At 46.3% G+C, this 12,901-nt stretch overlaps 1 protein-coding gene across 1 annotated transcript in view; it reads left to right on the top strand.

Annotated features, from left to right (window-relative positions):
- Window positions 1-12,901, top strand: part of Klhl3 (kelch like family member 3) — a 111,657-nt gene that overhangs the window by 63,876 nt on the left and 34,880 nt on the right. The window lies entirely within an intron of this gene.

Genomic DNA, 12,901 nt, shown 5'->3' with positions numbered 1-12,901 from the left:
TATATATATATATATATATATATATATATATATATATATATATATATATATATATATATATATACATACACACAGAATGAAGAAAGCCATAAATCAACATGCTTTTCAAATGCACTGGAGGGAACAGCAATAGGTAGGTGGCAGCAAAGCAGGAGAACTTCTGCTATGATACTCTTAGCCTCCGGGTTGGTAGACACTAAAGGTCTTTTATATACTCCGGAAGAATTTACCCAAGAGTCACAAGGATATTAGGTTACACACAGAGGTGGGCACAAAAGGCTGTTTTTTAAAGATTTATTTAATTAGTGTGTGTGGGTGTTTTGCCTGCCTGTATATCTGTGCACCGTGTGTAGGCCATTTCTGTGGAGGCCAGAAGAGGGCGGTGGATCCACTGGAACCTTGGTTATAGATGGTTGTGGGTCCCCATGTGGGTGCTGCATATCAGACTGGGGTCCTCTGGAAGAGCAGCCAGTGCTTTGAACTGCTGAGCCATCTCTCCAGCATTGGGGATTGGCTGCTTCAGAGGCTCAGATAACCCAGGATAATTTGGCTCTGGCTCTGCAACGTTTCAGCCTCTCCATAATCACAGAAGCTCTAGTCAATCAGTTTGGAGAGGTTCAGTGGTTCAGTTCAGGGTGGTGGCTTTTCAGGCATGTCAGCTAATGCCATGGCAACAGTTTTGTATTTTGAGTTACCATTGTTAATGATAATGCAACCAATTATGACAAAGTCATGATAACGTTAGAATAGATTCCTGTGGGTCGAGGTGGCTGAGTGATTAAGGTGATGGACTGTTAGCACATGCTCTTAAGTAAACTGCATCTTTCCCAAGACAGAGAAATGAACTTACATAGAGTGGCTCTCATTTCGTCATGTACTCAGGGAAAAGTTGCTCTTTTTCATACAGTTTAGAGTGTGTATATGGATGTCCACCTTGATGAAATTCTGCACACATCATTCCTGGAAACTGTGAGAACCTTCAAAATTAGGGGACGCTTTTGCTTTTCCTAAAGTGAATTGGTGATGGTTGATTTTGATCATCTACTTGAGTAGATTTAGGGTGTGAATGAGCTACAGCCTCCGTGAGGGCTTTTCCTGGGAGGGTCAGCTGAGAGGGGAAAACCACCCGACTATGGGTAGGATCATCCCTATGGGCTGGGTCATGGGCTGAATGAAAAGGGGGATGGCAGAGTCTGCCTGAGTGCCCACAGTTTGAATCCCACCTCCCTTAAGTAGCTTCTTGTCAGATATTTTGTTGGTCAGGTGTAGAAAGTAGTTAATAGGGAAAACTGGTGGGAAAGCTCGTCACGGCTGCAGTGCGGTGCTCAGCCTTGGTCAGCACGGGGATGTGAAGGAGTTTAAAGCTTCAGGCAGCACAGCATAGAGTGCTGCTCATAAGGCCCAGCGGAATATTCCGTTGGGGGTTTGGAAAACCAGAGTGTCGGTGAAAATGTACGTCATGCAAAAACTATGTGTATGAACTTTTAAGGGGCCAAAAGGCTGCGTCAGGAACTACATTGTGAGACATTTGTGTTTCACCTGATGGCTTTTTGCCTGTGTCCTGAGCATCTGAGTGAGGCTAAATTCACAGGAAGTGGGCTAAGCTGTTGGGAGGAGGCAATGCCAGGACAATAAAATATTTGGGCTGTGGCATGGCTACTGGCTGCTGGTTTTAGTCAGGTTTACAGTGTGTATGTGTGTGTGGGGGGGGTATAGGTAGGTCAAGGGAGAGAGAGACAGACAGACCGACTAGAAGTGTATGGAAAAATGTGTAGCTTGTGGAGGAAAGGAATGTGGGTGCAGGTAAACACGTGGGCAGCACAGACAAGGCAGGTGTGGGCAAAGCAGCTCTCACTGTTGAAAAGATTAGTGTAATTTAGGACACACCTCCTACACTTTGCAACTGGGACAGTAGGAAATTGCCTTAACAGCGATACCCCACCCCTCGGAAGCTCCAGGGGATAATAATAAAAATGCATTTGAAAAACTGCTGTCAGAAAGAGAATGCCTGGACCAAGACAAACCTGATCAAGCAGGACCAGCTGAACATGGGCTTCCCGGGTTCAGGAACAAAGGCACCGTAGCTGCTGTCCAAGGAAGGGGCCGGGAGACATCATGAGTGGGCAACAGACCTTGACATCACGTGTGCTGCTGAGCTCAGAGGCCTCCAAGATGTCAAAGTGAGGAAAGTTCCAGAAAGCTACCAAGGCCAGGCCACCTGCAGCTGGATCTGATTCCTGGCGTGGAGCTCCTAAGCAGGCAGCCTACGGAGCTGAGGAGGTCAAGCCCAAGTTGCAATGGGGAACCCAGGATTGGAGAGACCAGAAAAGTAGGACATTCCTTGAGGGAGGCTGCAGATACGCTGTGCAGCTGGCCCTGGAAAGATGCCATGGTGGCAGCAAGTGACAGTGCTGCCAGGTGCCTGCTGGGGGCTGACAGGGGGCTGCTCCTGCTGAGCCCTGATGCCAGAGGAACTGAAGCGTTTGTATTTGAGACAGGGTTTCCCAATGTAGTCCTGGCTGTCCTGGACTCGCTCTGTAGCCCAGGCTGGCCTCGAAATCACAGAGCTCCCCAGCTTCTTTACTAGCCTCCAGCCCTCTCTTTTGGGATGGGATTGTTTCCTCTGTGACTTTATATATTGGACGCTATGAGACTTTTTGGGGCCAGGGATGGAACGCTGTGGTTTAAAGTCATATGTTTGGGTGTTGAGTTGATAAGGGGTAGACTGGTGATGGTGAATTTGGATTGTTAACTTAAGTGGTTTGAGGAACACCTAATCCTGGGGCATCAATGAGGCAAACATCGGTGTGTCTGCGAGGGCTTTCCCCAGCGAGAGGGAAGACACACCCTGAATGTGTGTGACATCATCCTGGTGGCCCAGGGTCTCAGACTGAATAAAAAGGGGAAAAGGAAAATGCTGCCAGTATTCGTCTCTCTCTGCTTTCTGGTCCATGGAGATGTGAGTAAGGAGCTTCATGCTCCTGCCATGGCAACTTCAAGCTGCTCCTACCACTATGCCTTCCCCGCCATGACAGATATACTCTCAAGCCGTGAGCCAGGTAAATTATTCCCCTACTAGGTCATTTCTTATCAGGGTTTTGTTCCCAGTGACTTAAAAAGCTACCGACATGTGCCTTCAGTTGCCTTAATATGTTTAAGAGTAGTGCTTCTCAAGAAGTAGGGCTGGGGCTAGGGAGAGGGCTCAGTGGTTAAGAGCACTGGCTGTTTTGTTTTTTTTTTTCCTGAGGACGGGGGTTTGGTTCCCAGGACCCACATGGCAGCTGTAACTCCAGTTCCAAGGAGTCTTATGTCTTCTAGCCTCTAGGCATCAGGCACACATGGTGCACAGATATACATGCTGGTAAAACACCCATATGCACATTTAATAAAATTTGGCTACATTTCCTCCTTAACTAAACCCATAGCTCGCCTTTTTCTTTCCTTTTCTTTCTTTTCCTCTTTCCTTCCCTTCCCTTCCTGTTTCCCTTCTCCTTCTTCCCTCCCTATCTCTTTCTTTCTCTCTCTCTCTCTCTCTCTCTTTCTCTTCTTTCTTTCTTTCTTTTTTCTCTTTCTCTCTTTCTTTCTGACAAGCTCTCACTGTGTGGCCCTGGCTGGGCTACAGTAAGCCAGTCTGGCCTCCAACTCAGAGATCTACATGCGTGTCTGCATACCATGTGCATGCAGTGCCTATGGAAACCGAGAGAGGGCATTGGATCCCCTGAGACTGGACTTAGAGATGGTCTTGAGCTGCCATGTGGGCGCTGTAAAACCAGCTCAGGTCTTACATAAGAGAAGCAAGTGTTTTTAACCACTGAGCCAAATATTGCTGGAAGGCAAATGGCTTAAAAACTTCTGACAAGTGTTTGCTATCTGAATGTTAGTCTTTTATGCTTTGAAAATCTTGCCCCGGAGTTTTTGATTCTTATTTCCTGTAATTACACAGGCTGTGATAAGTGATCTCTGGCATGCACAGTAGTTTTTCCTTTCAATTTTGTTTCGTATGGGGGTTTTTGAGTGTATTTGAAATAATGTTAGAGATCTTAAGTTGAAATTCAACTGTGTTTAGTGATACCAGCTGTGAAAATGTCATCTGGGTTCATAATTACAAAACCCAGGCTTACCTAAATCCACACCTCGTTATATTAACTATACTTTAGACTTAACTTTTTGCCTGTAGCCCATAGGTTTCTTGTGCATGTATTATAAAGTAAAGCCAGGTTTCAGACATCAAAGCTGAAGTTAATCTGCCCTTTGAAGTCAAGAGGACGTGGTACTTCACTGTTAATGGCCAATGTACGCAGCAGCAGCAGCAGCAGCAGCAGCAGCAGCAGCAGCAGCAGCAGCAGCAGCAGCAGCAACAGCAGTAGCAGCAGCTGGGTGGAGACAGCTTGCTTCTTCAGAGCTAGAGTTGCTAAGATAGCAACTCATCTCCAACCAGAATGTATCCACCATGCAGTCAGAGGTGTGGGCTGTTTCCTAGAGTGATATGAAGCTCACCTCATGGGAGACAATGAAAAGTATTTGCTGAATATGTGAATAAGATAGCCCTTACAGGCAACGATGTTGGATTTACCCTCTGGAGGTGTTCTAGGAAGGAATGGAATGTGTGAGATTGCCTAGGACACAGAAAATACTCTTCCCCTCAGTGCTGTGGTTAGGAACCCAGCTGGCCACGGTTAGTGGCTGAGTCAGGCCCATCTCTGAGGTCTGTGGCCAGTTTCTTAGCCTGAGACCACGATCTCATCTTCCTCAGCATTGGTTTTTTTGTTGTTTTTAGCATGTGTTACTTATATTTAATAATGGTGTTTATTATGACATTTTCATACATGTTTGTAATATTACAATAATAACACATCTCTGTCCCTCTCACATTCCTACTGATCTCCTTCCTCTTCCCAACTGGTAATCCTACTGTGTGTGTGAGAGAGAGAGAAAGGGAGAGAGAGAGACAGACAGCCAGACAGCCAGACAGAGACAGAGATACAGACACAGAGACCCAGTGAGTTTCTTTTTTTTTTAATAATATTTTTTTATTTAATTTTATTTTTTTCTTATCCCAGTGAGTTTCTTTAGGGTTGTTTACAGGTGAATGGGCCAGGATTTGTTTACAGGAGTACAGGCTCCTTACCAGTGGCTGCACTGCTCAAGAAATGCCCCGTTGACCATTAACTCAACTAAGTTCCCAAGGAGGGATGTGTTCTCATGAGGCCCTCCCCAAGGGCAGGATGTTGATGGATTCAGTTGTGTGCAGCTCCTGTACCTGTCATCACAGCTGCGATGAGTTTACAAGTGTGACAGCCACGTCATACCTGGAAGTACTGCTTCCCACTCCCCACCACCCTTTCTCTGGTTTCTGTGTTCTCCAGCATCCATGTAGCCTGGGAGTGGCTAAACATTCAATAGTCATCTGTTCTTACGACTTTTACCAGTTAAATGTCGAACACAGTTATTTGGAAGGCAATATATAGGCACATCATGTCTACTGAGCAAATAGCAGCGGTGGCTTCCCCTCTAAGGCCTATCACTTCCCCAAACCATGGGCTGTGACTGGCTTTATGGTGCCAGATGTCACCCCCCCAACCTTCACCCCCACCCTGCAGAGTGGGCCTTGATTCTGAGCAGTAATGGTTGGTTATTCCTGTAACAGGCGTACCACTGTTGGGGCGGGCGTAGCTTGCCTGGTCTGCTGCACATGGCGTCCACATGTGAGTAAGGCTTGGCGACAAACATGCTATCACCAGGGCTAGCCAGCAAGGAGGAAGCTTTCAGCCCAGTTCCAGCTAGATTTGCCTGGGTCCTGCAACTAGGATGTGTGGTGTCTTCAACCTGTGGGTCTTACCATCTAGTTCTGGTGGGCAACCAAGAGCAGTAGCAACTGTCTGTATTGTTTCAGAGGCCTCAAGAGGCCTTCCTGACCAATCATAGCTCCTAGGGAGGTAGACCACTCCTGATGCTGGGATTTTTATTTACTAATTGATGACTTCTGGGAGCATCACTCTCTTCACTGTTACCCTTTGGAGAGTACAATCAAGTGGCCACAATTGGGCAGAACACCACAGTGCTGTAAGCAAAGTCGGCCACGACCACCCACATTCTAAAGGCAGAGTTCACGCATTTGCTTTCAATGTGACGTTTGTGCAATAGTGGGCCCATAGGCACGGAAGCAGATAAAACATGTGCAGCCCATTCACAGCTAGCACACAGATGAAGAAACAGACTCCAGAATCATTTTAGTCAGTTCTTCCAGCTCAAAGAAAGACAGCTGACATTTGACTTCCTATACCTTTGTAGTTGTAAAAACAAAAAGTGTTGGGTTACATAATATTCATTATTATTAGCCCTAAGATTATCACGGCGGTATCATCTAGCCTGCTATCACACACAGACACCTGTTTGATTTTATAATTGCCTTATTTACTTTGGGCTGGGCAGATATTCCTGTCTAAGCTGTCTGAAATCTTCGCCATCCATCTCCCAGCCCCCATCCAATGCCATCCTCCTTAACCATCCTATCTTCCGTCCATAATCTTAGAAATGCTTTCTTTTATTCTTTATCTGGGCCTTTTCACGCCATTATTGGAGTCCTTCCTTCTGCCTGTACGTGGTTTCTTCTCCAGGTTAACCCATCCTGGGTCCTTCTTCCTCTCTTCCCCTCCGCCTGTCTCCCATAATCCTCTCTGTCCTCCAAAGTCCGGTAACCTTAGCCACGCCTACTCTATTCTGTTCTTCCCAGGTAGTCTGTTTAATCAACCAATCAGGTGTGTCTTAGGCAGGTTTACAAACCAAAGGTATGTGTAACCAGATCTTGAGGGCCAGTAACAGGCATCAGACCAACCTCCAACAACCTTAGATACATTTTTTTATGAGTATTTTAATTTAAAGATATGGCATAAAGATTTATGTATACTTTTGTGTCTGATGTCTCTTGGCCAAAATACTATCCACTTCAATTTTTCTGCTTTTCTTTTTCTTTCTTTCTTTCTTTCTTTCTTTCTTTCTTTCTTTCTTTCTTTCTTCCTTCCTTCCTTCCTTCCTTCCTTCCTTCCTTCCTTTCCCTCCCTCCCTCCCTTCCTCCCTTCCTTCCTTCTTTCCTTCCTTCCTTTCCCTTCCTTCCTTCCTTTCTGCCTTCCTCTCTCTCTCTGTCTGTCTCTCTTTCTCTTTCTCTCTTTTCCTTCCTTCCTTCCTTCCTTCCTTCCTTCCTTCCTTCCTTCCTTCCTTCCTTCCTCCCTTTCTTCCTTCCTTCCTTTCTCTCTCTCTCCCTGTCTCTTTCTCTTTCTTTCTTTCTTTCTTTCTTTCTTTCTTTCTTTCTTTCTTTCTTTCTTTCTTTCTCTCTTCTTCTTTCCTTCTTCAAGAGTTCATGAATTTCAAGTTGGCCTGAGCCTCGCTATGTGGCCAAGGACAGCCTTGAATTCTGTATCCTCCTGTCTCTACCTCCTGAGTGAGGAGGTTACAGATGCACCATACGCCTGGTCTGTGATGTGCTGGGGATGGAACCTAGGACTACATGCTTGCTAGACAAGCCAACCATCAGGCTATACAACCCCTGGGCTGCTGGGTTGAGCATTGTTGATGCTCCCAGGGGCTTGCATGACAGATAAGGTTCAGTGAGGCGACTGAATTCCTGAGCAATAGAAGCCTGTGGGTGGCAACAGGGCATTTGTCTCTGCTCCTCCTGCTGTACCACTCTGTCAGGAAGGTACAGAGATGAGCTGCCCTAGCCATTACTGTCCAATAACCCAGTGAGGTGAGCAGATGGACTGAAAGCCAGTGTCCAGAAAATCTGGATCAGAGAGGTAGCTCATAGTGGTCCGTGCTCACAGAAAACACCCGGGAGTGTTTTGTCCCAGATTGCTGCCTGGGAAAGGCATTGCAGGGACTCGAGTGATGGATGGTAGAAATTGCAGCCATTTCTCTTCAAGTTTGAGACAGCTTGTTGTCTGTGGGGAGGACAGTGACCTGCTTGTTGAGAATCAAGGATGTGTGGTGGGTTGAGGTTTGGAATGAAAAATCTGTAAAAATGTGTGAACATTTTCAGGGCAGAACTTAGCCAACTGTGTCCCATGAAATTATAATATTACAAGATTTTTTTTTTTTAGGCATTAAAAGAAAAAGTGGTTTTCAGCACAGATTAACTTGGTTTTCGACTTCCTTCCTAGTGCTGCAACCCTTTAATACAGTTTCTCATGTTATGCAACCCAGCCATAAAATTATTTCGTTGCTACTTCATAACTGTAATTTTGATGTTATGAATCCTCGTGTAAATATCTGAAAGGCAGAGTATCAGATGGCACGTGGCCCCTGTGGGGTTGCGGTCCACAGGTTGAGGACTGCTGCATTTGGCAGAGCCCATTGGGAAGTGCTCGGAGCTTAGACCCTGAACTGCACACATCTCCAGTGGGGACTGGCTGCAGCATGGTCAGCTTCTCGGGCTCGTATGGCCCTGCGCCCTTGACTGTGGAATGGCTCCTGCGTCTAGTATTCTTTTTCAAGGATGAAAATCTGCACCAAGGTACCTGGACGAGAAATGGTCCACATAAAAGTCAATTATAGAATTATTCTTAGTGTAAGGTATTCTAAATGATCTGTGTTTCAATGAAGATAAAAAATGATCTGCCATTCCAAAAGGCTAGAAATGAGCTATGGCAGAATTTAAACAGGAAGATATAAATGCAGTGTAGCTCAGTATTAAAAAAAAAAAATCAAATACAGAAAAAAACAAATAGGAAGAGCTATGGCCTCAAACAGCTCTTATCTGAAATCCAAGAAGAAGTGGACCATAGTTTTTAAAGTAATTTAAATATGTTGTACAAAAATATGAATGAGAGGCAAATTCAATGATAAAAGGGAACTTTTGATGAAAACTACAAACTAGACTGGCTTTCAGAAACTTTAGGAACATTATTCATATCATTTCGAAATATCTGAATGACATTCTAACATTAAGACAAACTTGCCTAGTGTATGTGAAAATTCATCTTGAAATATCAATGGGGCAAAGTGGGCTTTGAAAGGGTTATGTAATGATGTCAGCAGAATAATGTGGAGCAAAGCACAGAGTTGAGAGCAGCCGTGGCCTGGAAGACCTCCCACACCCACTTGGTCCACGCTGACTTTGCCACCGGGTTAGGGAGGGGGCAGGAGTCCATCATGGAGGGTTCGATGTCTGCAGAGACATGAAAACTGTCTTCACACAGTGTCCTTGCACTCTCTCCCTCATGGTGAAATGCTCCGTGGGGTGCCCAGGAACCCAGCTACATTCTATGCAATGTTTTAGATCGACTTCCGTAAGAAAAACAATGAATCTATTGCTCAAAATAGTCTTTAGAACGGCTTATTGAGAGCAGGAGAACTAGTTTTTACCAAGGATGAACTCCTCAGTTGGTTTTCCAAAACCACATAGTCAGCCCTGAAATCACAGACATACAAGCAACACTCAATGGGTTCAGTAGATTGTATATGTGTATGTATATATACATATGTGCATGTATAAATGTTGGTCCTCCTCCCATGGGTCCAGTTTATGGGTGAGGAGAGGGTGCCCAAGCTGAGGGGGTAAGAGGTGCAGGGCGAGCAGATACAGGCTGGTTTATTCCCAGGAAAGAGAGCAGGTTATATAGCTTTGGGCAACCAATCAGGTTCCTCTGCACCATCTCCGAGCCTGCCATTGGCTGTTGGTCTCTGGGCAGGCTCTTCAACTGTCGGGCTACCAATGGTCTCTTGCCGGAATGCCTATATTTATTAACAAAAAGAGGCCATGATGAATTTGAGAGGGAGGAGGGCAATATGGGAGGGGTTAGAGGGAGGAAAGGGAAGGGGGAAATGATGTCAATACATTTTAATTTCAAAAACGAAGAAAGAAAACCTGGGCGTTCTTATATATAGAAGCTCCCAATTTAGAAGCATGGCAGCAGGCTTGGCAAATGCCCTTGCCCTCCATGCCTCTCCCGGGCTGATGTCCCGGGACAGTGTGGAGGGCTATAATTAGTATTGCAGGCTTAAGAACTTGGCTCCCAGCGCTGCAGCTGGCTCAGGGTTTGAGCTACTCGGGACTAAGATGAACTATTGCGAAACCCTCAAATTTGGGGTTTTGGGTTTGAAGCGCGTTTGCACTCCTCTCTGGGAGCGTAGTGTCTTCTAGCTTGTTCCTCTCTGAGTCTGGCTGACCATCTCTAAAATTATGAAACTGTGATACCTCCTTCGGAAGTTTTGTGGGGATGAAATGAGGTTCTGCATGTAAGGTGTTGTTGATCAAAATCCTCCAGCCCTGATTAGCAAGTCAGGTCCATGGGCAGGAACCCAGTTTCCTCTTTGATCTCGTTTGATTTAGCTTCTCTTCAAGTTCGTGTTGTGAGAATCACTTTTCCCAGTTACAAAACTGCCTATTGGTCTTGAATTCTCCTTGATCATTTTGAAAACTAGCATCAGTACCTACTACCCAGAACCCCCTTCACTTGAGGTACTCAGGACCAGCCTGTCTCAGCTGCCTGTGTAACCAAGGTGGGGGTGGGGAGTTACCTACTGTTCTCTGGCCAGGACTTATTTGGCCAGGCCCTAAGGACTGGGGGGAGAACAATAAAAACTTTGCCTTAACCCTTCTGCCTTCAGAGCATCCAAGAAACTGGTTCAGCGGCATGAACCAGTGAGGAAATGACCCTGTCTCTTTGAGACGAGACCCCAGGTGTGAGCAGCTGAGCGTTTCATCAGGGAACGCGTGAAAACACTGCCATCACGTACACCTTGCCCCATGCCTGAAGCCCTGGGCTCTCTGCTTAGATTTTACTGAGTGTGAGTTTATGATCTTTCCCACAGCGGGCAGGTAGAGTATTTCAGGCGCTTCGCTGTGTGATCCTCATCTCCGCCGCTCTGCGAGGAGCAGCCGGCGGAGTCTGAATGCACGTGGCGCTGTTCCAGAGAAACTGTATTTGCAAAACAGGTGCAGGCTGGATTTGGCCTGCGTGCTGTGCTTTGCCAAGCCGGGGCCAGTGGACACTTGAGACTAATGGGAAACAGGAACAGGATAGCTGGGTTTGAGGGGACCACACCTGCCTTTTTCCAGTTCTGGACTGAATGAGTCTCTAAAGGTCTTTGACTCACTGGCTTATCCTGAGAATTCAGGAGGATGATGTCTGCGAGGCCTTCACAGGTGAGCTGTTGAGGGTGACTTCAAGTGCGTCCAGGGCTAAAGCTGTGTGGATGTTTATTTTCTTGCTTGTTTTCAAGCATGAAGAGACCTGTGGTCTCTTCGGAGGTTGGTGCTGTCCCACGCTGTGGCTTTCACAGCTGAGTAGGTAAACAGAGCAACAGAGTGGAGCTGGTTAGGCTGGTCCAACCAAAGTCAAGATACCAGCAGGGGAAGAGCGAGCTGCTGTGTATGCGTGCGTGCGTCTTCACCTTTCAAGCAAAGATTATGCCGCTTGGTGGGAGAATGGAATCCGTGACTCTACCTACCCAAGCCTTATTCCTCAGCCAAGCTTCATCACCCAGCTGCTGCTGTCACACTGTGGGAGGGGCAGGAGACAGATGGTGCCGTCTCATTCCTGTGCAAGTTCACAGTCAGGAAGAAGGGCGTAAGGAGAGGTGTGCAAAGCATGTAAGGCAGAGGGATGGCGGCAGCCCCACCTCCCTCCCGAGGAGATCTCAGCCCTCCTCCCAGCCCTGCCCTCCTCTCCAGCCTGGCCAGGGGCCACTGCCTCCTCAGACGCCTCCTCTGAAGCCACTCGGCCATCCGTTCAGTGACGAGACTATTCCAGTGAATATTATGTTCCAGGAAGCACTGCTGTGTCCAAGGGACAGAACTCTATTTCTACGAGATTTGTGCACTTAGGGTTAATAGACATGACATTCAGAAATGAGAAAAAAAAATGCGCATGTACAGGTTCATTTTTAAAAATTCTGTTCTATTCTGTTTCTTTTTTTAAATTGAAATTCTTGGCTGGAGAGATGTCTCAGTGGTTAAGAGCACTGACTGCTCTTGTAGAGGACCTGGGTTCAAGTCCCAGCTCACAGCCATCTATAATTCCATCTCTGAAGGAGATGATGCCCTCTGCTGGCCTCTGTGCTTACCCGAACTCCTTTGAATGGCACTGACATAAAAATAAATCTTAAGAAAACACTTACTTTAATGGGTAGGTGTGTAGTGCATGCCTTAAATCCCAGCACTCTGGAGGCAGAGGTATGGGAGTGGTCTCTGTAGCTCAAGGCCAGCTTGGTCTATGTAGAACAGCCAGGACTGTATAGAGACACTCTGTCTCATAAAACAAAAACAAAAACAACAACAACAAAACAGATTTGTCCTCTTCTAGATAGTAAATTTAGTAAACTTGATCCCTTATCTAAGGTTCCATCTGTCAGAGAGTGTGCCTCCCACCTTGTAAAGAATGTCGCCATGGCATGACTCTGAGAACTGGATTCTTGCCTGGGTAGCTTTTGATGCTGGCATCCACTGATGATCCTTTCTGAGTCAGTTCCAATGGAGGTGCTTTCGGAAGAGCCGTTCTTGCACTTCCTAAAGTGTCTGTGGGCTCCCGGATCTGAGTTTTATTACTGTGCTGAGATTCTATCACTGCAGTTTGGAAGTAAGATCATTTGACACTGAGGTAGAGTTTGCCAAACAGTGGATGTACACGTTGAGCATACAATCTGGTTGATTTTAAAGAAGGCACTGGATCCCCTGAAACTAGAGTTGTGGATGGTTGTCAGCTGCCATGTGGGTGCCGAGAATTGACTCCGAGTCCAAGGAAGATGTTTTTCCCTGTGGCATTCAGTATCACTTTCATCCTCACAGCCAGCTTTAGGCAGAGGACAACCTTGTTGTCGTCATTCAGTGTTCTCCAGGGAATAAATGAGGGGAGGAGGCCACACCCCCGCTCTTCTGTCCTGAGTACTCTTTACATATCTAGTT

Source organism: Psammomys obesus, unplaced genomic scaffold (genome assembly GCF_907164565.1).
Source record: "Psammomys obesus unplaced genomic scaffold, mPsaObe1.curated_primary_1811, whole genome shotgun sequence".
NCBI lineage: Eukaryota > Metazoa > Chordata > Mammalia > Rodentia > Muridae > Psammomys > Psammomys obesus.
Note: the sequence above shows the minus strand (reverse complement) of the source record. Positions and strands in the feature narration are given on the sequence as shown.